Here is a 26,269-nt window from a genome sequence, read left to right on the forward strand (position 1 = left end):
TCTCTTAACTTGTGATCTTTATTTCCTGCTTACTGGCACAGTCTTTTGGGCACAGGGATACACACAGAGGGAGTCAGACTGTGCAGATGACAAGGCAAAGAGCAGCCAGGTTATACTCCTGCCAATCAGCGACCAGCACCCCTGGAACTCAAGCCAGGCAGCTCTCCTTCCCTTGAGGCCTCAGACCCAACCCAGCCACAGGTCAACCGTCTGCATAACTAGAATATGGTTACTTCTGTGCCATGATGCACTAGGTACCTGGACAGGGGTGGGCAAGAGGCTCACACAGCTGCCAAGTTGCCCCCTGAATGTGTCCAGGTGCTGCCAGCCTTGTGCTGGTATGGCCACTGCTTTGCCCTGATACACACGGTGAGCATGCCCATGCCCCCTGCACTCGTGCCCAGGATCTCCCCACTGGGGACAGGGGTGCAGAGTCTCAGGAGATGGAGAGGAGAGGCCCTTGGTGTGGGAGGTTGAGAACTGTCCCAGGAATGCAGGGAGGTGGTGTGACACAGATGGTGAGTGAGCACCAATCCACGAGCTCCATTGTCTTGCAGGACTTCACCTATGGAACACAAATTTGAAGATATAAAGTTATTAAGAATTTCAAAACAGCTAATGCAGAACATTAAATGCTAAGTGCAAGATCCTTCTGAGCTTGGGCCCCTGAGTGACTGCCTGGTGGAGGACCTGTTGTTATGGACTGAATGTCTATGTCCCCCCAGAATTCATATATTGATGCTCTCTGCCCCCCAGTGTGGCTCTATTTGGAGACAGAGCCTTTAGGGGATGGTTAAGGTTAAATGAGGTCCTAAGGGTGGGGTCCTAATCTAAGAAGATTGGTGGCCTTATAAGGAGAGGAACGCAGGCACACACCAAGGATAGATCAAGTGAGCACACGGAAAGACAGGGAGAAGACCCGCATGAGAACCAACCATGGAAGCACCCTGAGCCCAGACTTCCAGCCTCCAGAACTGTAAGAAAACACATTTCTGTAGGCCAAGCCACCCAATCAGAGGTATTTTGTTATGGCAGGCAGCCTGAGCTGACTAAGACATTTCTGAAGTGAGACCTGGGAGCAGGTTGTTTGAGAAACATCATGAATTCCATCATGGGTCTGTTGAGATTTAAGGGACCTAAGTTAGAATCAACTGACAACTTCTCATATATAGACTTACAGAGCCATCAGCCAAGAGTGAGGCTTGAAATACCAGTTTGGGAGGCATTAACACATAAACAACAATTAGATCCACCGATGGCAATGAGCTCACTCAAGCCTGACGTTTGGCATGAGAAGAGGGTGAGGTTAGAAACCAAGGTAAGGGTTGCCAGCATTTAGGATGTGGCCAGAGGTGGGCGCATCACAGGGAAGACAGTGACAGGCAAGGAGAGATCAGAAAGGAAGGGAGGAAATTCAAGAGGAGACTGGTGTTCTGGATTCCTGGGCTCTTCATCTAGAGATGATGGTTTGGCAGATCTGGGGTGGGACTTGTATGGATGATGCTGATACCCTGCCAAGTTTGGCAACCACAGAGAGAATGCAAATAACAAGACTTGTATTCAGAGTGACCTGGGCTCCAATCCTGATTTTAGCTTTATGAGCTGAAACAAGATACTGAAATCTCTTTGAACCCCAGGGACCTCTTACAGAAAAAAAAGGTGTGTGCGTGTGGGGATGGCCCCACTTTGTGGTAATGATTTGAAGACTGGAGATAAATGTGTGTAAATTACCCTGCACATAGTAAATGTTCAGCAAATAGCAGGCAACGCAGTGAATATAACGGATGTAAACCACACCCTTAATAAATAGCTTGACCTTGAGGTGCAGGAGAAAAATGTCCTAAGGGTCAAAGAGGGACAGTATTTGCTTTTGTCTCCATTTCGTAAGATGGTTGAGACTTGTGCCTGTCTATAACTGAGAAGCAAGAGAGGGAGCTGGGGGTGTGATGAGCGTGAACATTTCTGAGTTGACGAGAGGAATTGTCTCCAAACCATAGGAGGAATGCCCAGCTTCTGAAGGGAAGAGAAACCCCGTGGAAAGAATTTACTTGGTACAGAAGCAGGACATCTGGGGCTTTCATTCTGAGTAATTTTAATTTTTTCCATGAAGCAGAAGGCAATATCATATGCCAACAGGGCAGAGTTCTTGAGAAGAGGTATAAGTTGGAAAAGAAAGTAAAAGAAGTTTGAGGAATAGGAGAGCCAGATGACAAAAGGTACAAAGAAAGATTAACAGGAAGTGTCAAGATCTTACCTTAGGTTGTAGACCACCAATTTTTTTTTTGCTTTTTTTTTCTGTAATATATATGGCTTGATTCAGCTAGCCTGTATATTTGAAATTAATAGATTATACTACTGACATGTGCTGAATGGTTAATCTGTGCCAGGCATCCTACTGAGCATGTGGAATCTTCACAACAACGCTGGATGTAGGTACCATTCATTAGCCCCATTTTACAGATGAACTGAGACTTAGAGACTTTTAACTAACTTCCCCCTTAGGTCACTTAGCTACTAAAGCAGGTTCTCAGCTTCAGGTCTCTCTGATCCCAGAGCTTCTGTTCTTAACGGCAGCACATGATGTATTAATTAGAATTAGGTTCTGGAGGTACATACAATGGAAAAATCCAAATAAGCAGATCAAACAGGGATCAGGTTTGTTTCTTTTTCATGTCAAGAAAGTTCAGTTAGGCAGTCCTGGGCTGGTTCTGCCATCACCAAACACCCAAGTTCCTTCAATCTTTTTGACCTGTCATCTTTAACACATGGTTTCCATCCTGATCTTTAACACATGGTTTCCATCCTGAGGGTTGCTTCAGGGTCCAAAATGGCTCCTGGAGTTCCAACCCTCATATCTGCATTCCAGAAAGCAAGAAGGTGCAAGAAGTAAAACAGTACATATCAGAGTCTATCCCTTTTTCTGAGGAGCTTTCCAGCAAATCCTACCTGATAACTTCTACTTGTATCTTGTTGATGGTTTCCCTCAATTCAAGAAAAAATTGGAACAGGTCATCTCAAGGGCACATTTTGCGGTACAGAATATGATTGAGCTTTGTTGCTAAGAAAGAAGGAGAAGCAGATATTGCATAAGCAGCTACCAGTGTTTGCAACAGTAACGATTCCCACACATACTTGAAAATGTAGGGGGAAAGTTGCTTATTCTCCTTTCATCGGTATGCCAACTCAGTAGTTCTTGTTAAGTTTTCCAAACCCATGAAAGAGTGGGCATGTTCTCTTGTGTGTGCGTGCTAAGCCACCTCAGTTGTGTCCAACTGTTTGCGACTCTATGGACTGTAGCCTGTCAGGCTCCTCTGTCCATGGGATTCTCCAGGTAAGAATACTGGAGTGGGTTGCCATGCCCTCCTCCAGGGGATCTTCCCAATCCAGGGATCAAACCCATCTCTCCTGCATTGCAGGTGCATTATTTACCACTAGTGCCACCTGGGAAAGTGGGCCTTATATGCTGCTGCTGCTGCTGCTAAGTTGCTTCAGTCGTGTCCGACTCTGTGCGACCCCATAGACGGCAGCCCACCAGGCTCCGCCGTCCCTGGGATTTTCCAGGCAAGAGTACTGGAGTGGGGTGCCATTGCCTTCTCCGGGCCTTATATGAGAGTGCTTCAATAACATTTTAGCTCAAAGGCTTAATTATTACGTAAGTTAGGGGCCTTTTGGCTCCTAGTAACAGAAAACTGGACTCCTACTGATGTTAAGTAACGAAGACCTTAACTGGGTTGGCTGATGAAATCCAGAGGCAGAGGGGCCCTTGGAGATGTTTCAGGCAGAACAACTCCTTGTGAAAATGCTTCCTGGTCACACACACAGGAAGGGAATGGGTCTGGCTCCCACGGTTTCTCCCTGAAGCTCGAGAAAGAAGCTTCCACATCTTCAGTCCAGATTCTTCTCATGGCTCACCAGCTCACATGGAGTAAGATGCGCCCCCCCCCACCTTTTTCTTTTTATTCTCCCCTTCCCCCTTTGGTAACGAAGTTTGTTCTCTGTGTCTGTGAATCTGTTTCTCTTTTGCAAAGAAGTTCATTTGTAAAAGTTTCTTTTTTAGATTCCACATACAAGTGATTTCATATTTGTCTTTCTCTGTCTGACTGACTGACTCTGTATCGCTTAGTATGATATATTCTAAGTCCATCCACGTTGCTGCAAATGGCATTATTCTTTCTTATGGCTGAGTTGTATTCTATTGTATATGTGTACATCTTCTTTATCCATTCATATGCTAATGCACACCTAGGTTGCTTTCATATCTTCGCTATTGTGAACAGTGCTGCTATTAACATTGAGGTTCATGTATCTTTTTGAACTAGAGTTTTATCTGGATACACGCCCAGGAGTGGGATCACATGGTAGTTCTATTTTTAGTTTTTTTGAGGAACCTCCGTGCTGTTCTCCATAGTGGCTGCACCGATTTGCATTCCCACCAGCAGTGCAGGAGGGTTTCCTTTTCTCCACACCCTCTCCAGCATTTATTATTTGTAGACTTTTGGTGATGGTCATTCTGACTAGGGTAAGGTGATACCTCATTGTAACTTTGATTTGCATTTCTCTCATATTAGAGATGTTGAGCATCTTTTCATGTGCCTCTTGACCATCTGTATGTCTTCTTTGGAAAAATGTCTGTTTAGGTCTTCTGCCCATTTTTTGATTGGGCTGTTTTTTTTACTATTGAGTTTTATGTGTCATTTGTATATTTTGGAAATGAAACCCTTGTCAGTCACATGATTTACAAATATTTTTTCCTAGTCTGTAGGTTGTCTTTCCATTTTGTTTGGGGTTTAAGATGCCTCTTCCTGAATGGAGCATGGAACAAGGTGAGAACACCTTTACACTGGTTGGACCCTGCCTCCCTTAAGCTGAGCTCGGTTCCCCCAACCACACTGCTACTGGGGTGGAGAGGGTGGAGGATATTAGCGCATCAACCAGATGTATACTTTTGGTCTTTTCCAGAACATATATGTCAGAAGACATTTTTGTATTCAGGTCACAGTATCACAAAATACAAAGTATTTTCGACTAATGGTTGAAAACATTGTTGATTGCTTACAAATGAAACTATCTTGGAAACTGTAAAAATTGAATTTATTAAGTAAAAATGAATACGTTCAGTAGAATGAAGAATGAGTTTATTAAGTAAAATTGAAAGAAATAGAGGGAGGGAATAGAGCTACACAACTTCATAATCATATTGCTATTTTGGGTAAGAGCTTCATTTTTCATAGTATTTCAATATACTAATATTGATATTTTTCTAAGAAAACTTTATATGTAGTTAACTCTTACTCTTTATAGATTTTAAAATATTTTTGAATTCACATCTTACTAAATTTTATGAAATAACATGAAGACAGAATGAACTGTGTCTAGAACCCGAGAGTAATGAAAGTCGTGGGTTTTTATGGCTTCTGGTTTCTACTGCAGAGGGGCTGCTGAGACAGCAAACCCCTCTCTCCATCCGCTCCCTTACTCTTTCTTATAAGGGTGGGAGTGACTTATCTGAATGGTGAATTAGGGAGAAGGAATACAGCCAGCCTGGAAACCTATAATTACCACCTGTATTATTCAATCTACTTATATTGATTATTGTTAATATATTTGGATTTATTTATACGCAACAACAAATCAAGTTTAAAGAAAAATCTTTAAACTTTTTGATCTTTATTGGTTTAAAGATGTGAATTAATTTTTTTTTCTTATACTAGCTACCCTTGGAATTTTAACTTGCCTATCTCACTTTTGAAAATCTAAAGATAATTGATATCTTTACTTCCAAATAATCTTTTAAGCCCAATAATCCCTTCCAGGTTTACATTGCTAGTGTGTTCTGACCAGTTTGTTCTATCTCAATTGTTTAAACCCCACAAATAATACTGTAATAATAGTATTATTGGGCTATTACTAATACTAATAATACTAATACACTAATACACCTAATACTAATAATTGTATTAAGTGGTGCTGGTGGTAAAGAACCCATCTACCAATGCAGGAGACATAAGCGATCCTCTGGGTCAGGAAGATGCCCTGAAGGAGGGCATGGCAACCCACCCAGCATTCTTGCCTGGAGAATCCCATGGGCAGAGGAGCCTGGTGGGTTATGATCCACAGGATCTCAAAGAGTTGGACACAACTGAAGAGGATTAGCATGCACAACAATCAATGCTTGTTTAGAATTACCCTCATCTGGAGAAAAGGGAATCTTCCTACACTGTTGGTGGGAACGTAAATTGGTGCAGTCACTATGGAGAACAGTATCAAAAAACTAAAAGTAGAACTACCATATGACTCAACATTTCCACTCCTGGGTATATAGCCAAAGAAAACAAAAGCATTAATTCAAAAAGATATTTGCATCTCAGTGCTTATAGTGGCACTATTTGCAATAGCCAAGACATAGAAACAACCCAAATGTGCAGATGAATGGATAAAGAAGATGCGGTACATATGTATAATGGAATAGTACTTAACCATAAAAAAGAATGAAATGACGCCATTTGTAGCAGCACGGATGGACCTAGAGATGATCATACTAAGTGAAGTGAGTCAGACCAAGAAAGACAAATACCATATGACACCACTAACAATATGAATCTAAAATATGACCTATGACTTACTTACGAAACAAAAATGAACTTAACTATGAAACAGAAACAAATCTACAGAAATAGAGAACATACTTGCAGTTGCCAAAAGGGAGGGGGCTTGGAGAGGGGCTGGGAGTTTGGGATCCGCAATGAAAACCAGTATATATAAGTGGATAAACAACAAGGTCCTTCTGTATAGCACAGGGAGCTATATTCAATATCCTGTGATAAACCATATTGGAAAACCATATGAAAAAGAATGTATATATGCATATAACTGAATTGCTTTGCTGTACAGTAGAAGTTAACACAACATTGTAAATCAACTATATTTCAGTAAAACTATGACAATCCTAGACAGTGTATTAAAAAGCAGAGCCATCACTTTGCCGACACAGGTCCATATAGTCAAAGCTATAGTTTTTCCAGTAGTCATGTACGGATGTGAGGATTGGACCATAAAGAAGGCTGAGAGCTGAAGAATTGATGCTTTTGAACTGTAGTGCTGGAAGAGACTCTTCAGAGTCCCTGGACTGCAAAAAGATCAAACTAGTCAATCCTAAAGGAAATCAACGCTGAATATTCATTGGAAGGACTGATGCTGAAGCTGAAACTTCAATCCTTTGGCCACCTGACATGAAGAGCCAATTCATTGGAAAAGACCCTGATGCTGGGAAAGACTGAAGGCAGGAGAAGGAGGTGACAGAGGAGAAGATGGTTGGATGGCATCACTGATTCAATGGACATGGGTTTTAGCAAACTCAGGGAGATAGTGAAGGACAGGGAAGCCTGGCGTGCTAGTCCATAGGGTCGCAAAGACTCGAACATGACTTAGCAACTGAACAATAACAACAACATAAATGAGAAAGAACTACCCGCATTTCATATCTTTCTAGGATAACCTTTGTTCTTTGTGAAGCATATCTATATGCTTTAGTAGAAAGTATATTTCTTTCTATTTATCCTTCTTGGAAGTTATTGGGTTTCCTGCCTATGTGATTACTGTCTTTCACTAGTTATGGAAAGTTCTCAGCCACGGTTACCATGAATATTCCCTCTCCCACATTCCGTTACCTCCTTCTGGAACTCTTCTGGGATGGATGGCTATTTCTTACTTTCAGCATAAATCTTAACCAGGCTTTCATAGTCTCTATCTCTTTTGTTTCTGGGCTGTGTTCTTTGAAATTTCTCCAGAGTCATCTTCCAGTTTACTCCAACTTTGTCTATTAAGCTGCCGAAATTTTCTGTTTTTACCTAATATTTTATTATGATAATTTCCAAAGAAATTTTACACTAAACTCCCATATACCCTCCGCCTATATTCTACAGTTAACATTTAACTCTCCTTGCTTTATCAAAAATCCACCCCTTTTTGGACCCATGAATCCAACTTTTTCTATGACATCAAAGTACACTGCAGCATCCTTGCACTTATTCCCAATTGTCCCATCTAGTGTTTATTTTTGCTTCTCATTTTTTCCATTCTAGAAAGTTCACTCCTTCCTTTTCCATATCTACTTTGTCACTTCTGATATTCTCCACTCATCATGCCTCTTTCCAATGTTCCTTCTCTTATTTCTTAAACACATTAGACTTTTTTTTACCTTATAGTCTATATCTGAGGCTGCTGGATTTAACAATTAAAATTACAGACCGCCAAGTTAAATGGGAATTTCAGGTAAACGTCACATTTTTAGTATATCTCAAATATTGCAGGGAATATACTTAAATTGTATTCATGACTTATTTGAAATTCACATTCAACTGAGTGTGCTGCATTTTGCCTGGCTCCTGTTTGATTCCTATACCTGGAGTCTTCGTAGGACTGGTTTATTTATTTTGCCCAATCTTGCTGGTGATGGCTTGTTTCCTCGTGTACTTTGTGATTTGGGGTTGTTGGCTTATCTTTGTTAAAATTTCTCTGCCAGATTCCTTCCCAGGCTTAGGCTGAGAGAACATTACATTTGCTTCTGCCAGACGTATGGAGCACTATAGATCCGGCCCACTTTACAATTTTCAGCTGATGGTTTTCTGGCCTGTGCAAAGAGTGACAGTTGGGCCAGGAACCCTCAAAAAGAAGCTAGTGGCCACAAAGTGTCAATGGAGGCTTTTTCTTTCTTAAAAAAAAAAAAAAAAAAAAAAACTTCAGTAAAAAGGTAATATGGAAGCCACCTTGGTTGCTATCTGTCTCTCCTAGGGGTGTATTCTCCTCACTCAAAGGCTTACCTTTGCTGAGTCCTGGGATAGGGGACTCTGCACCCCACACAGACCCCTGGGTCCTTACGCAGCAGATTCGAAGCTCACATCCTTCCTCCTATGAACTTCCGTGCTGGTTTGTTCCTGGCATCAGAGGAATTCCCCTTGAATTCTTCAGATGCATTCATTTATTTCAAAGAGAGATTTTCATATTTTGCTTAGCTTCTTAGATGTTTTGCAGAGCCTCTGGCTTACTTTATTGCTGGAAACCCGTGTTCCTTAGTCATCAAACAATCTTGACTTTAAAAAAGTTAAAGGGTTGCTTAAGGTTAAGGGTTGCTTAAATATGAAGATCTAAACCAGGCACTCCTATCTGCTTGGTTATGAACGAGCGTAAAACAAAAGGAGCAGAATTTCTTTCAGAATTCTATCTATCTTACTTTAAGAAGTGAATCTTTTTCAACATACACCACATAAAAGAAATCAATGAAAGTAGCCACATTAAAAATAAAAACCCAGGAACTTCCCTGGTGGCCCAGGGGTTAAGAATCTGCCTGCTCATTCAGGGGACACGGATTTGATCCCTGGTCTGGAAACGAAGATCCCACGTGTCTCAAGTAAGCCCACAGGTACTGAGGGCATGTCCACAACTACTGAACCCCCATGCTGAAATTACCGAAGCCCACACACCTAGATCCTGTGCACCCCACTAGAAGCCACCGTAAAGGGAAGCCTGTACTCTGCAACTCGAGAGTCTGTTCGCCACAACTAGAGAAAGCCTGCGTGCAGCAACGAAGACCCAGTGCAGCCAAAGATAAATAAATCTTCCAAAAGAAAAAAAAAACAACCCAGACAGAGCAACTGGAATGATCCACTTCACCAGTTCAGTGCACATATAATGCCACTTCTCTTGAACACTCAAAGTCATCCAGAATATTGGGGAAAGGACCAGAGATTCTGATGGAGGTCAGAGACCCCATTTCCATCACTGCAGCATCCACTCCCTGCCTGGGTCCTCCAGGTGCAGGCTCTTTATTTCACATCTAAGCACTCAGCCTTAGCTCTTCAGACTCTCCCCCAGGGCCCAGACGACTCCTGAGGGGCATGTCCAGCCTTGGCCACGGGACACGGCTCCTGGGTACACTGCCACCAAGATAGTCTAGCCTGTGTTTGGGTTCAGGTTCCCCTTCCTGCAGAGTAAGTGACTTCCTAGGGACAATGGGGATCTTGTCCTGATGGAGAACTTCAGACAGGCCTGAGTCAAGGAGCCGACATATCCTGACATGGTACCTCCAGGGGGGAGAAATGTGTGCATGAGGGTCTTGATTCCATAATACCCTGTGCAAAATTTCTTCTCCCCTTGGCATTTAGCAAGGAGTAGTGGGAGGGGCAGCTTTTGTCAAGTTACTCACAAATGCTCACAAAAAAGCAAAAATGCTTTTCCCTGGTTGTCCAGTGGCTAAGACACCATGCTCCCAATGCAGGAGCCCTTGGTTTGATTCCTGCTCGGGGAACTATTAGATCCCGCATGCCACAACTAAAGATCCTGCTTGTCACAACTAAAACCCAGCATAGCCAAGTAAATAAATAAATTTTAAAAAGAATGCTCAGGCTATATTCTCTCAGAGCTGAATGTGTGCATATGTGTTCACTCTTTGCAATGCCAGGCTCCTCTGTCCGTGGGATATTCTAGGCAAGAATACTGGAGAGGGTTGCCATTTCCTCAACCAGAGCAGCTTCCTGTGTCTCCTGCATCGCAGGCAGATTCTTTATCACTTGAGCCATTGAACCTAATTAAGAAGGTCTACTCAAATGATTGGTGCTAGAAAAGAAAATTTACTCCCAAGATGAGGTTCCATATGATTTACATTACTAGACATCAAAGCAGATGGAAACGTTTGACTGATAGCTTGTACCTTAAAAATATGGACAACTGTTTACTCCACCATAAAACCTCATGGAGTGTCTCCCCAGAGATTGTTAGTTACAAGGAGAAGCTCAGTAACTCTACAGCAGTGAAACCAGACAATAACTTGCTCAGGGGATCAAAATGAATGTCACAAATGAAACATCTGTATTTTTAAAAAAAGAGAGATTTCAAATCAGCAACTTAGGCTTACAACTTGAGAAATTAGAAAGAGGAGAGAGAAAAAGAAACCCAAAACAAACAGAAGGAGGGAAATAACAAAGGCCAGAGTGGAAATAAATGAAATAGAGGATAGAAAAACGAGAGGAAGTCAGCCGAGCCCAAGTTTGGTTCTTTAGAAGATCAACAGGGGGGACTTCCCCGGTGGTCCAGTGGATAGGAGTCCACCTGCCAATGCAGGGGACATAGTTCGATCTCTGGCCTGGGAGGATTCCACACACCGTGCAGCAACTGAAGCCCCTGCGTCACAACTGCTGCAGCCTGTGTGCTGCAGCTACTTGGAGCCCAGGCTTTGCAACAAGAGAAGCCACTGCAATGAGAAGCCTGAGCACTGTAACAAAGAGTATTCCCTGCTTGCTACAACTAGAGAATGCCCTTGTGCAACAACAAGGATGGAGAGCAGCCAAAAATACATTAATTAATTAACTTAAACAAAATAAAAAGATCAACAGGGAGACTTCCCTTGTGGTCCAGTGGTTAAAAGTCCACCTTCCAATGCAGAGGATGTGGGTTCGGTCCCTGGCCGGGCAACTAAGATCCCACACACTTTGGGGCAACTAAGCCTAGGTACCACAAAGAAGACCCAGTGCTGCCAAAATAAAAATAATTGAAGAAATAAACATAAAAAGCACATAAATTGAAAAAGTATTAAAGGTCAACGGAACTGATAAACCTTTAGCCAAACTATAGAATGAAGAACAGAGAACACTCAAATTACTAAAATCAGGAATGTAAAAAGGACATCACTCCAACTTTACAGGGTGGAGAAGGATTAGAAGGGAATACTATGAACAGCTGCATACATCTAAGTTGAAACTGAAAGTGAAAGTGAAGTCGCTCAGTTGTGTCTGACACTTTGCGACCCCGTGGACTGTAGCCCACCAGGCTCCTCCCTCCATGGGATTCTCCAGGCAAGAATACTGGAGTGGGTTGCCATTTCCTTCTCCAGGGGATCTTTCTGACACAGGGATCGAACCTGGGTCTCCCGCATTGCAGGCAGATGTTTTAACCTCTGAGCCACCAGGGAAGCGGCACATCTAAGTTAGATAACTAAATAAAATGGACAAATTTCTAGAAAGACAAAAAGCACCCAAACTGGCAAGATAAAAAAAGAAAATCTGAATAACAAATTTAGAGACTGAATCAGTAGTTTTAAAACTCCCACAAAGAAAATCTCAGGCCCAGATGACTGTATTGGTGAAAGCTACCAAATATTTGGGATTCTCCCATAGCTCAGACTGTAAAGAATCTGCCTGCAATGCAGGAGACCAGGTTCAATTCCTGGGTCGGGAAAACCCCCTGGAGAAGGGAATGGCAACCCATTCCAGTATTCTTGCCTGGAAAATCCCACGGACAGAGGAATCTGGTGGGCTATTCGTACAGTAATCTGGTGGGCTATTCGTACAGTCCTTGGGGTCGCAAGATTCGGACACGACTTAAGAGACAAAACCACCACTACCAAACATTTAAAGAATTACATGAATCCTTTACAAACGCCTCCATAATGTAGAATAGAATGTCCCATATCATTCAATGTGGAGCAGTGCTACCCTAATTCCAAAATCAGACAAAGATTTCATAAGAAAGGGGGGGGAAAGACCAAACAAACTAGACTAAAAGCTCTTATGAACACAGAAGTAAAAATCCTCAGCAAAATACCACCAAACTGAATTCAGCAACATGTAAAAAGGATTATATACCACGACCAAGTGGGACTTATTCTAGGAATTCCAGGTTGGTATAATATATGGAAATCAAGTAACATAATATACCAAAGTAGTAAAGTTATGGCAAAACCCATTTGATCATCCCAACAGATGCAGATAAAGACTTTGACAGAACCTAACACCCTTTCATGATAAAAATGCTCGACAAAATAAGAGTAGAAAGGAACTTCCTCAACCTGGTAAAGCACATCCATAAAAACTCACAGCTATCATACTTAATGTTTAAAACCTGAATGCCGTCCCCAATAACATCAGCTGCAAGACAAGGATGTCTGTTCTCACCACATCTATTTCACGTTGTATTGGAGTTTCTAGGTAGGGCAATCAGACTTCAAGGAAATAAAAGGCACCCAGGCTGGAAAAGAGGTAACAGATGGCATGACCGTGTATTTAGAAAATACTAAGGAATTAAAAACTATGAGAGGCAATAAATGGGGTCAGCAAGTTTGCAGGATACAAGATCAATATAAAAACATAAATTGTATTTTTATAAACAGCAATGAGTATTGCAAAAAATGTAATTAACAATTCCATTCATAATACCATCAAAAAGAACAAAATACTTACACATAAGTTTAACAAAAGAAGATGTATGTTGAAAACCACGAAACATTGTTGAAAGATATTTAATAAAATCTCACAAATAGAAAGACCTTCCATGTTCACAGATAGAAAGGCTTAATATTGTTAAGATGGCAATATTCTCCAAATTGCTCTGCAGATTCAACTTAATCTGGTCAAAATTCCACCTGGATTCTTTATGGAAATTGACAAACTGATCCTAAAATACACATAGAAATCAAAAAACCTGTAAGAATCAAAATAATCTTCTAAAAGAACAAAGTTGGAGGACTCATAATTTCCAATTTTACAACTTATTACAAAACTTCCATAATCAAGATGGTATAGTAATGGTTTACAGGCAGACATACAGATCCATTGAGTAGGATTGATGGTCAATTGAATTTGGATGAGAGCTAAAACAATTTAATTGTCTTTTCAACCAAATGTACTAGGAAAACTGGATATCTGCATGCAAAAGAATATAGCTGAACCCCTAGTTCACACTGTACACAAAAAATAACCCAAATGGATCAAACACCTAAATGCAAAAGCCAAAATGATAAAACTCTTACAAGGAAACATAGGAATAAATCTTCATGACTTTGGATGAAGGAATAATGGTTTCTTAGATATAATGTTCGGAAAAGACAATGGCACCCCACTCCAGTACTCTTGCCTGGAAAATCCCATGGATGGAGGAGCCTGGTAGGCTACAGTCCATGGGGTCGCTAAGAGTCAGACATGACTGAGCGATTTCACTTTCACTTTTCCCTTTCATGCACTGGAGAAGGAAATGGCAACCCACTCCAGTATTCTTGCCTGGAGAATCCCAGGGACGGCGGAGCCTGGTGGGCTGCCGTCCATGGGATCGCACAGAGTCGGACATGACTGAAGCGACTTAGCAGCAGCAGATATAATGTCAAAGGTGTAAGCAATAAAAGAAAAAAAATGATAATTTGGACCACATGAAAATTAAAGCTGTTGAACTGTATACTTTGTAATTATTATTTCTGTGGTTGTTGAATTGTACACTTTAAATGGGTAATCAGTATGTGAATTATATCTCAACAAAGTTGTTTTTAAAAAATGAACTTCATAAAGAGGGGCAAGTGGAATTCATGTGCCTCTAAAGATGATACCCTGAGAAGGATATATCACTTTTGGAGTATTCTGGCTGGGTATGAGTAACTAGAATTTAATCCTGAATAAAAGAGGCAAGATACAAAATCAAAAAACAAACAAAAAAGCACACAAGTTAGAGAATCAGAGAGCATGCAAGGAGAAAAAAAACCAGACGGAGGGGACTTATTCATATCCTCAGAGAGATAAAGTTAGTGCTACATTCATGAAACAAGAAAGGGATGCTATGAAAAGGAACATTAAGAAAATAAAAAACAGCTCTTAGAAACTGAATACATGTTAGTGGAAAGGAGCTCAAAAAAGTATTGGAAAATTAGTTTTGGAAATTTCCCCCCAAATGGAGAAAAAAGACAGAGACAGAAAATTAGACTAAGCGAGAATGTAACAGGATCTGTCCAGTGAGTCCAAAACCTAAATAATAGAAGGTCCAGAAGGAGGAAAACATCAAAAGTACAGTAAATATTCTATTTATTAACCTGAGTGTGTTTAGGGGTGTGTGTGTGTGTGCACGTGTGTGGGAGGAGAGACAGAGGGAGAGATGTGCTGTTGATGTTCATCCTATCATTATTCTGTAAATTGTACATATGTTTTATATGGTTTTTCTATTATAGTGCTTGTTTGATATATTTCACACCAAAAAGTTTCTTTCAAAAGACAGTAAGCAAAATCACTGGCATTTTGCTCAAACCTTTTATTTTCCTTAATCAAGGATTTATCCACACTGGCAAACTTATTTAAAACAATTTTTTTCTGAAGGAATTTCAATGGTCCTTCTAAAATCCATTTTTATTTATCTTGGCTGTGCTATGTGGCATGTAGGATCTTAGTTCCCTGACCAGGACTGAACCTACCCCTACTGCAGTCTTAACCTCTGCCCAGAATCTTAACCACTGGATCACCAGAGAAGTCCTAAAGTCCATTTTTAAATTCCCAAGTAGCTCCATGCGGAAGGATGAAAGTAACAGAGCCCAGGAGATGAGTTTCCAGAAGCAGACAATGCCAGATCATGAAGGACTGGAATACTAAAAGCATCCTGGCCTGCAAAGGTCCTAACTACACCTGGAGGAGAACCAGGCACATGTAGCTGATGGTTTCCATCTCCCAAAGTGTCTGGAAAGACAGGGCAACCTAGTCACAAGTAATGTGCAGGCACAAGGAAATGTCTCAGGTTCTTAGAGCAAGCAAAGTGCTTGTTTTTGTTTAAGAAATAGCTCTTCTTTAAAATTATGTTTCTATCATAAAATTTAAATTTTTCTTTAAAGTAAGGAACAGCTTTTGGCTTGCAACTGGGCTGTTAGACAGCATGTAACCTACGCTGCCTTACATGGACCAGGTGTTAGCTGGTCCAATTAGCTGTTACATTACTCCTGCCCAGAGGTGCTACATGAAAAAAAAGGAATACGTATGTATAATAAGGACTATGCCTGAACAGGCCCTGAAAGATAATTGTTTCGAGAGCAAATGGATCGTATTTGCTGTATGTCTGCTCATGTTACACTCTGGTCCCTGCTTGACTGTGGACGCTGTTGTGTCACTGACTGAGAAACTATTTTGAGCCTGATTGAAAAACGGTGCTTGTGACGGAGCCCCTCTCAGAGTTGTCTTGAAGGACAAGGAAGCAGAAAAATCCTCCCAGGGGTTGAACATTAAGCAACACATCTCCGCATCTGTTCTACCCAGTAGAAGAGATTAGCCTGAACTAAGACCCTGCATGGATTCCTGGGCAAAGGCTAGTGTCTTGACTGGATGACCAGTGACTTGGAATGACCATGGTGGAGAGCTTGCTGGCAAGGAGCTTTGGGCCAAAAGGATGCAACTAATTGGTGCCCAGGTAATTGCTTACCAAGGGTCCTCCACTGCGAAGAAGGCTCATAAAAATCAGTTTAGCAAGAGGACTCACTTTGCGAATGCTGGTCAACTTCCTTTTCTGACCATTTCAGTGCTTGCTCGTGAATATAGCAGTAATGGTGTCAAGACAGAAGCTGTGCAAAACCTCATCAATAAGGATTTTCCCTCATCAGAGCCAGCCTTGGGTATCATGGGCTAATTGCCACTGCTGAGTTCCTGACATGCCAGTGGCAACAATCCTTAGCCTCCCAGTATGGTACTGCCTCCCAAGGGTATCAGCTGCCACTTGGTAGTAGGTTGATTACATACCCTGGGACATCCTCAGTTACAAAGGGGGGAGAAATTCTTGTCGGGAATCTTTGCCCGACAAGATGGATACTTATTCTGAATTTGCATTTTTTTTTTAATTTTAGTGATTTATTTTTGACTGTGCTGGGTCTTTCTTTCTGGAGCAGCTTTTCTCTAGTTGTGGCAAGCCGGGGCTCCTCTCCAGTTGCAGTGCATGGACTTCTCACTGAGATGGTTTCTTCTGCTGCAGAGCATGGGCTTCAGTAGCTGCAGCGCATGGGCTTAGTTGCCCAGTGGCATGCAGGATCTTTCCAGACCAGGGATTGAACCTGTGTCCCCTGCATTGGCAGGTGATTCTTAACCAGCGGACCACCAGGGAAGTCTTGGATTCGTTTTCTTTGTTGTCCTTCTAACACCATCATCTGGGGGCTTACAGAACACATACTGTCATAATACTCCCAAATGATATTACTTCTTTTTTTTTTTTGTATATATTTATTTGGCAGCACCAGGTTTTAGCCATGGCATATGGGATATACATATATATATATATAACTTAGTATGCAAACATTTTTCCACAAAGAAAACTAGGTCTGGATGGTTTTACTGGTGAATTTTTCCAAATGTTTAAAGAACAAATAATTTTACCTTACAAAACTATCTAGAGAATAGAAAAAAGAAGTTAACTATCCTTTCTCGTTTCATGAGACAAGTACAACTTTGATACCAAAATATGAAAGAAGAATTCAAGACAGGAAAACGATAAATTGGATTCACTTGTGGACACAATCACACAAATCCTAAACAATTTACTTATGCACGTAAATCCTGCTATTTATAAAAAGATAATATATCATGACGAAGTTGAATCTGTCCCAGGATGCAAAGTGGATTTAACATTAGAAAAACAGTCACTGCAATTCATTGCCTTCACAGCTTAAACGAAAAAAATTAATGACAATGTCATTAGTTGCAGAACAGGCATTTGACAAAATCCAGCATTTGGTAATAAAGACTCTTAGCAATGTGGAAATAGAAGGGAAGTTCCTCATTCTTATTAAAAGTATCTTCAAAAACTATAGCAAATATTCTCAATTTGAAAGTATTTCTTTTGCAAGATTAGAAGAAAGACAAGGGAGAAAACTATCACCACACAAATGATAAAAAGAAAAGATTTACGTAATTTATATTATATAATATTAATTTATATATATATACACATATACATAAAAATTTTATAATAGAAACTTCTGTTCATCTAGAGACACCACTAAGAAAAGTGAAATGACAAGCTAAAAACTACGGGAAACAATATACAACATATATAACTGACATGTAGCAGGACCTACCCAGAAAATATGAAGAATTAAGAGAGATGCAAGTAATGCAATAGAAAAATAGGCAAAAGATTAGAACAAAATACTTCACAGAAAACTCAAATGGCCAATAAATGTATTTTTTAAAAAAGGTCAGTCTCACTAGTGATCAGGGAAAATGCACATTAAAATACCACAATAATAACAATATGAACAAATGTGCTTATTATATAATGCAGACTATTTTAGTGCTATGACTATAGTATCTTTAAACTCTCACAACAGACCTATGTGATACTATGGTAGCTGTCAGTACTGATGTGTACTGTGGGAGAAAACTTGGAAAGTCATTAAGTCAGACAGTAAAACACCTTCACCTCTGTTCATTTTCAAAGTTGTATGGCACTTCTACATCTTTTGTAGTTCCAAGAGAATTTTAGGATCTGCTTGTCAGTTTCTAGAAATGGATCCTGCTCGGATAATGAGTTCAAGTGCACTGAATCTATAAATCAACGTGGTGACAATTGACATCTTAACAATATTGAGTTTTCCAATCCAGAAGATGTATCTTTCTATTTTCTTAGGCTTTCTTTAATATTCTTGGAAGTATTTTGTATTCAATAAAAATATCTTGTGCATTATTTGTCAGGTTTACTCCTAAATATTTCATATTTTTGATATGACTATATTTTCATTTCTAATTGTTTGTTGCTGGTATACAGAAATAAAATTTATCTTTAACTGTAGTAATATATACATAACGTAAAATTCACCATCTTAATCATTTTGGGGGTGGCGTCATGCTTGCTGGGCCACATGGCTTATGGGATCTAATTCCTCAACCAGGAATCAAACCCAGGCCCTGAGCAGTGAAAGTGCAGAGTCCTAACCTCTGGACCAGCAGAGAATCCCCAATCTTAACCATTTTTAAATGCACAGTTCAGGGGAGTTCAATCCCTGGGTCAGAAAGATCCCCTGGAGAAGGAAATGGCTACCCACTCCAGTTTTCTTGCCTGGGAAATCCCACGGAGGGGAAAGTCTGGCAGGCTACAGCCCATGGAGTTGAAAAGAGTCGGACAGAACTGAAGCAACTTAGCACTGTTTTATGTATAGCCAGATTCCATTTGCTAAATCTTTTGAAAGAGATTTGCATCTGTGCATCCACATTCATGAAGGACACTTTTTTTCTTTTAGTAATGCTTTTGTCTAGTATTGCAATCAGAGTAATGCTGACCTCAGAAAACAAGTTGGGAGATATTCTCCTACAATTTTCTGGAAGGATTTATGTAGAACTGTTTTCATTAATTTATTAAGTGTTTGGTAGGATTTACCAGTGAGAACAATGCCTGAAGTATCTTTATGGAAGGTTTTAAAACTATCAGCTCCAATCCTTTGATAGATGTCAGATTATCTGAATTATTTCTTCTTGTATATCCTTGAGTAGATTATGTCATTCAAGGAATTTTTCCATTTAATCCAAGTTGTTCAATGTTTTGGTGTAAGGTTGTTCATATTATTCCTTATTCTTTTAATGTGTGTAGGATCTTTCATTCTTTTAATTTATTTTGGCCATGCTGCACAGCATGTGGGATCTTAGTTCCCCAACCAGGGATTGAACTTGTGCCTCCTGCAGTAAAAGCACCGAGTCCTAGCCACTGGACAACCAGGAAATTCCTGAATCTTTCACTCTTTATACTGTTAATTCATGTCATATCTTTTTGCTTCCCTGGCCAGTCTCCTTAGACTTTAATTGATTTCATTAATCTTTACAGCAAACCATCTTTCAGTTTCATCGATTTTTTCTTTTGCCTTCCTGCTTTTCATTTCATTGATTGCAACTCTTTATTACTTCCTCCCTTCCATTTACTATGGGGTTTTTATTTGCTTTTCTTTCTCTAATTTCTAAATGTAGAAGCTTGAGTAATTGATTTGAGATGCTTCCACGCTTCTAATATAACTGTTTAGTGCTCTAAATGTCCCTCTAAGCACTGATTTAGCTGCACATTTTGATGTTTCTTTTCATTTTTATTCAATAAAACACTTTCTAATTTCTCTTTTAATTTCCTGGTTGACCCATGTGTTGCTTGATTTGCAAACATTTGCTGATTTTCCAGATACACTTCTGTAATTAATATCCAGTTTAATTTCATTTTATCAGAGATCACACTGTGTACAATTTCAATCATCTTAAATATAGTAAAATTAGTTTTATGACCCAGAATATAGTCTATTATGACCCACAATATTTTGTGTACACTAGTGAGAATGTGGATTCTTCTGTTGTTGGGTACAATGTTTTATAAATCTCAGTTAATTGACATTATTTCTCACGCATCCTATATCATTACTCATTTTCTTTCTACTGACGTTTTTAATTAATTATTGATATGGGACTGTTGAAATTTTAACTCATTGTAGATTTGTCTCTTTTCGTTTTCTCCGTTTTTGCTTCAGTATTTCGAAGGTCTGCAATTAGTTTCACGTACATTTATGATTGTTAAATCCTCTTGATGAATTGGCCCTTTTATCATTCTAAAGTATCCATTTTTATTCCTGGTAATAAACCTCATTCTAAAATCACCTTTTTTATATTAATACATCCATTCCAGTATCACATCCATTCTTTTTCAAATCTTAATGAATTTGTTATAGTATTGTTTCTGTCTTATGTTTTGGTCTTTTGACCACAAGGCATGTGGGATCTTAACTTCCCAACCAGAGATTGAACCCACACACCCTGCTTTGGAAGACAAAGTCTTAATCACTGCACCACCAGGGAAGTTCCTCCAGTATTCTTTTGATTAATGTTTGCCTGGTGTATCTTTTCTCATTCTTCATTACTAATTTATTTGTCTTTGTATTTAAAAATTCTTCCTTATAGACACTACATATTTGGCTCATACTTTTATCCCATCTGATTATCTGTACCTTTTAATTGGATGTTTATACCATATATATTTAATATAATCGCCAATATGGTTGAATTTAAATCTATCATTTTGCGAAAGTTTTCTATTTGTCTCATCTGTTCTTTGCTCCTTTTTTCTCCTTTCCCTGTCTTCTGAGCTGAATAACTTTCTGACTCCATTTTATTTCTAGTATTGGCCTAGTAACTATGCCTCAGATTTATTATTATTCCTTGTAGTGGTTGCTCTAGAATTTATAATATGCATCTTCAGCTTACCCCAGTACCTGCAAATATTATGCACTACTGTTATGTGTAGCGTAAAACCTTGTGACAGGTACTTCCATTTCCCCGGACAACCCCATCATCCAGTTTATTCTTACATTTTAAACTCCATGTGTATTGTCTTCAATTTGCCTTAAAATCAATCATAAGTTTTTGTTTTAATTATACTTATCCACACATTCCTCACTTCTAGTACTACTACTATCTTTCTACAAACCGACATTTCTATCTAATAAAGGATATACCATTTCCTCTTCTTTCTGAAGAAATGTTTTCCACATTTCTGGCAGTTCAGGTCAGTAGTGATAAACTGTCTTAGCCTTTTCTTTTTGTGTCTGAGAAACTCGCTATTTTGCCCTTATTCCTAAAAGACTTTTTTTTTTCCCCTGAATGAGGAATTTCAGGTTGATTTTTAATCTTTCAATATTCTAAAGATTTTTTTTTCTCATTCTCGGTTATATAGTTTCTAATGATGAATCTAATGTAATTCTTTGTAGCTTTATATATAATGTGGGCTCCCCTTATGGCTCAGCTGGTGAAGAATCCATCTGCAATGTGAGATACCTGGGTTAGATCTCTGGGTTGGGAACCCCGGAGAAGGGAAAGGCTACCCCATCCCAGTATTCTGTCCTGGAGAATTCCATGGACTGTATAGTCCATGCGGTCGCAAAGAGTCGGACACAACTGAGCGACTTTCACTTTATATATAATGTGTCTTTTATTCCTCTGGTAAATGTTGAGATTTTTCTCTTTACCATTGATTTTCAATAACTTTAGCATAACGTGCCTTGGTGTGGTTATGATTTTCTTTATTGTGCTTGGTGTTCATTAAACTCCTTGAATTTGTGGATTTAGTTTTCATTCCATTTGGGAGTATTTCAGCCATTATTGCATCAAATCTCTCCCCTAACCCCCAATATAGGGTAAGTACAGCCTCAATACTAAGATGATCCCCTTCTGTGGACTCTACCCAAAGCGGACAGTGTTGAAAGCCTTCCATTCTGGCTTCTGGAAACAGACACTATTTCCACTCATACGAGAGCTCTGGGAATAGTTTTATGTGCTCCTTTTTGGTGGTTCTTTCCCCAATTAGTTTGTTCTCAATCACGTGCAAATGAATACTCATTCACAGGCTGCAGACAGCTGGGGTCCTAGATAGATGCATCTTTCCCCTTTCTGGTTCCCTGTCCTGCAAATCTTAGATACCTTGTTCTCTCTCAGCAGTGATATTTGTATCCTCAACTGAGCAATATTGCTGGGCTCTGGGCTGAGGCCTAAGCATGTCTCAATGCAGTAGGCTGGGGCAGTTAGCTGGTTCAACTTCTTCACTTCTCATTTCAGTCACCATTGCCCTACCCTGTCATTGTCCAACGTCTTAAAAACCATTGTTTCATATAGTCTTTCAGGCTTTGCAGTTGTTCAAGGGGGGAGGATAAACCCCAATACTTGTTCATGGTCAGAGCAGAAGTTCTTACATGCAGAGTTTTTAAAACACAGAGCCAAATTTGTGTCACTCTCAGAAACTGCGATTCAGTAAGTCTGGAATGGAATCCTTGAATCTTTACTTATTAAAAAGTACTCAGGTGATTCTGAAACACAGGAAGTATTGGAAACTTACCTTGATACATCAGGCAAAGCCCTGTTCAGACATTCTTCCAATGAGAAGGCAGGAGAGACCTTTTCATTTGTAACACTTTTCCTGGTTCTGAGTATGGTGGGGGTACTTACAGCAGGCCAAAGGTCCAGCTGAAAACCAGGAGGCGAGCAGGTACAGGATGAAACACCTACTTGAAGGCATCAGCAAGCAGCTGAAGGGACCAGACTTAAGAGGATCCAGTCTCAACTAAGGGGAAACTTTACACACAGGTGGGGTGACATTCTCCAGCACCTTTGTTCTGCAGGGAAATTCGAGGCAAACGGCCAGAGTCTGAGTTTTGGAACAGAGCTACAAAGGAGGCCCTGAGAGGCAAAGAGATCAGCAGGAACTGTGGCAGTTAAGGAAGATCAGAGAGACAGAATCACCAGAGGGCCAGGCTCCCAGTGAGAAGGGGCTGGGGAATAACTGAGTCTCTGTGGGTTTCCTCAAGTTTCTTTTTTTTAAAAGATACATGGATCTTTATTTTTATTTATTTTCTTGGCTGCACCTTGTGGCATGTGGAACTTCCCTGACCGCGGATTGAACGTGGGCCCACAACATGAGAAGTGTGGAGTCTTAGCCACTGGACCAGCAGAAAAGTCCTCCCTCCAGTTTTTGAAGATGCCTGAGACGAAGGTTGTCTGTGCTTGGTTGCTCAGTCGTGTCCGACTCTTCGTGGCCCCATGGACTCTAGCCCGCCAGGCTCCTCTGTTCATGGAATTTCCCAGGCAAGAATACTGGTGTGGATGGCCATTTCCTTCTTCACGGGATCTTCTCGACTCAGGGATCGAACCCAGGTCTCCTGCATTGCAGGTGGATTCTTTACCTCCTGAACCAGAAGGTTAAGCCCTGGGAAAGCAGAGTGGAGGTTTCTGCCATCTTAGGGTTTTGAGGAAACAAGCATTCGATTTCAGTGACCACTGTGGGCTCCAGGGAACACAGACTCTCAGTTGGAACACCTTGCAGGCTGTGCTGTAGGAGCTGTAGCAAAACAGAAGGAGCTCAAGTCTTGCCAAAACCCAATCTCAACTGTGGTTTAAAATATGTGCACAATTAAAATCCATGAAAACGGTGAACACAAAAGGGGAAGGACTAGGTGGAGGAACAATATTATTCTATGTTCTTTACATTTGGAAGGAAGTGGCAAAAATAATCCTTTATATTATAGTGTAATAAGCCAATCTTTTTGCTTTTTCATACTGTTCATGGGGTTCTCAAGGCAAAAATATTGGCGTGGGTTGCCATTTCCTCCTCCAGTGGACTGTTTTGTCAGAACTCTTCACTGTGACTTGGCTGTCTTGGATGGGTCTGCTCGGCATGGCTCATAGCTTTATTGAGTTATGCAAGCCCCTGCACCACAACAAGGCTCTGATCCATGAAGGGGAGGGAGAAAGGGAAAGATATACCCATCTGAGTGCAGAGTTCCAGAGAATAGCAAGGAGAGATAAGGAGGCCTTCTTAAATGAACAATGCAAAGAAATAGAGGAAAACAACAGAATGGGAAAGACTAGTGATCTCTTCAAGAAAACTGGAGATATCAAGGGAATATTTCATGCAAGGATGGGCACGATAAAGGACAGAAACGTCAAGGACCTAACAGAAGCAGAAGAGATTTTAAAAACGTGGCAAGATTACACAGAAAAACTATACAAGGTCCTGATGACCCAGACGACCACAGTGATTGTGATCCCTCACCTAGAGTCAGGCATCCTCAAGTGTGAAGTCAAGTGGGCCTTAGGAAGCATGATTACGAACAAAGTTAGTGGAGGTGATGGAATTCCAGCTATTTATACTCCTGAAAGATGATGCTGTTAAAATTCTGCACTCAATATATTAGAACATCTGGGGAACTCAGCAGTGGCCGCAGGACTGGAAAAGGTCAGTTTTCTTTCCAATTCCAAAGAAGAGCAATGCCAAAGAATGTTCAAATTATCATATAGTTGTGCTCATTTCACAGTAATTATATTAAATGTAAATGGACTAAAACTCCTGTTGAAACAAGGATAGAGCAACCATCCAATTTTAGGCTTAGCTGAACTCTGCATAAAATGCAGTTAACAGACATAGCTGAAAAGGCAGGGATATCTAGAGTGAAATGTGGAAGGGGGACGAACTTTGAGCTGCCAGCCCAACAGGCTGAATTCTGAGTAAGCTTGAACCAAGAGAAACTATCCTTTGGATCTGTGGATTTCTTTTTAGCATGCAAAAGATGAAGACCTGAATTAGTCTTTTGAGAACACTGCCTGAATGTGCCATTAAGTTATGCAAATGTAAAGCAAAGACTCTCTATGGAAGCTGTTTGAAAAGCTAAACTGTGCTTTGTTGTTGCAAATTGTTTTAAATTCTTGCTACTGTGTGCTTAAACTCCAGTTTGGTCTTTTCACAACAATGGCAGTGGCTAGTTTTCTTCCAAATTACCCAAAAGCAAACAAAAGCCATCTTGGTATTTTCTTCTGAAGAACAGGCACTCACCTCACGTGAACTCATTTTCTATTAGTATGACTTTACCTGTCTTCATGGGAAATATGAACATTGCTTTCGTCTTCTACAAGAGAGTCTCTCGCACTTCTTGTCCACGGGTGTATTTTCATTACAAATGTCTCTCATTTTTCCTGAGAATGCATCTATCTAACTCATCTAGAATGGAAAGTATCCTAAAAGATTATTTTCTATCCCCATATTTCTCTCCTAATTTGGGGATGGGGCTTAGTGGTAGGTGAAGAAAAGGGTGTGTCTGTAAATCTTACATCACAATAACTGTTATCAGTTGTCAGCGGTAGGATACTGAGTTGAAAATGTAAGTTTTTGTTATTACTGAACAGCCTAGACCATCTATGATGTATAGAAGAATAAGGTTAAGGAATCGAGTGGAGAAAAGCTACAGAGACAAGAAAGTTTAGGTTGAGATATTAACAAGGGAGGGCTTGATGGGAGTGGAGGTGGACATTCCACCTCTTAGGGGTTGGAATACTGTTCATTCACTAGCAATATTTTTTGGACTCTGAACTGCATGTACCACACTGCCACTGGAGATGCAAAGAGGCATTCAAGAATATACCTGGGAATAGGCTCACAAAACGTAGATAAAAGGCCATACATCAAGTGCCACACGGATAGGGCAAGCGATCAAACTGCAAAAGTTCACGAAGGAAACGTTAGAGGAGTGAGCCAGAGCGTGGACTTTAAATGGTAAAGCTGGGATAAATGTAGGAGATGTTTGGGGAGAACAGTCTGGCCGGTGAAATGGTCCAGGGGCGGAAAAACGTGTCCACACAAAACGATGAGTTATTTCGTCTGTCATCTGTCATGCACTGCCCTTCCCTGGAATGCAGATTAATAAAAAGGTCTGACTCAGTAGTCCCTGCCACCAACGGGACACCAGACAAAGAAAACATCCGTGCGGCCGGAAGAGGACAGACGGGCCGTGAAAAGTGCCCCGTTCGGAGCTCGGCCGTAAATTTGGCCGAGAGCGGGGCCGAGCAGGGCCAGGCGCACCGGACCGAGGAGTCGTGGCGGGAGTCCGACGGAGGCTCCAGGCTCAGACGTGCAGTGGAGAGCTGCGTGCGCGACCCGCGCGGGTCTCGCCGCCGAGCTCACGCCGGCCCCTGCAGAGCAAGACGGCCCA

At 40.6% G+C, this 26,269-nt stretch overlaps 1 long non-coding RNA gene across 1 annotated transcript; it reads right to left on the bottom strand.

Moving 5' to 3' along the window:
• On the bottom strand, nucleotides 1-25,380 carry LOC145516991 (uncharacterized). The gene is made up of 2 exons (XR_014061905.1): nucleotides 25,153-25,380; nucleotides 1-565 (listed from the first exon to the last, which is right to left on the bottom strand). It is a non-coding gene; the product is annotated as an uncharacterized LOC145516991 (long non-coding RNA).
• Nucleotides 25,381-26,269: the final 889 nt, after the last annotated feature.

This window comes from Giraffa tippelskirchi, chromosome 8, assembly GCF_054371585.1.
Source record: "Giraffa tippelskirchi isolate mGirTip1 chromosome 8, T2T-mGirTip1v1.2.pri, whole genome shotgun sequence".
In the NCBI taxonomy this organism is placed as follows: Eukaryota; Metazoa; Chordata; class Mammalia; order Artiodactyla; family Giraffidae; genus Giraffa; species Giraffa tippelskirchi.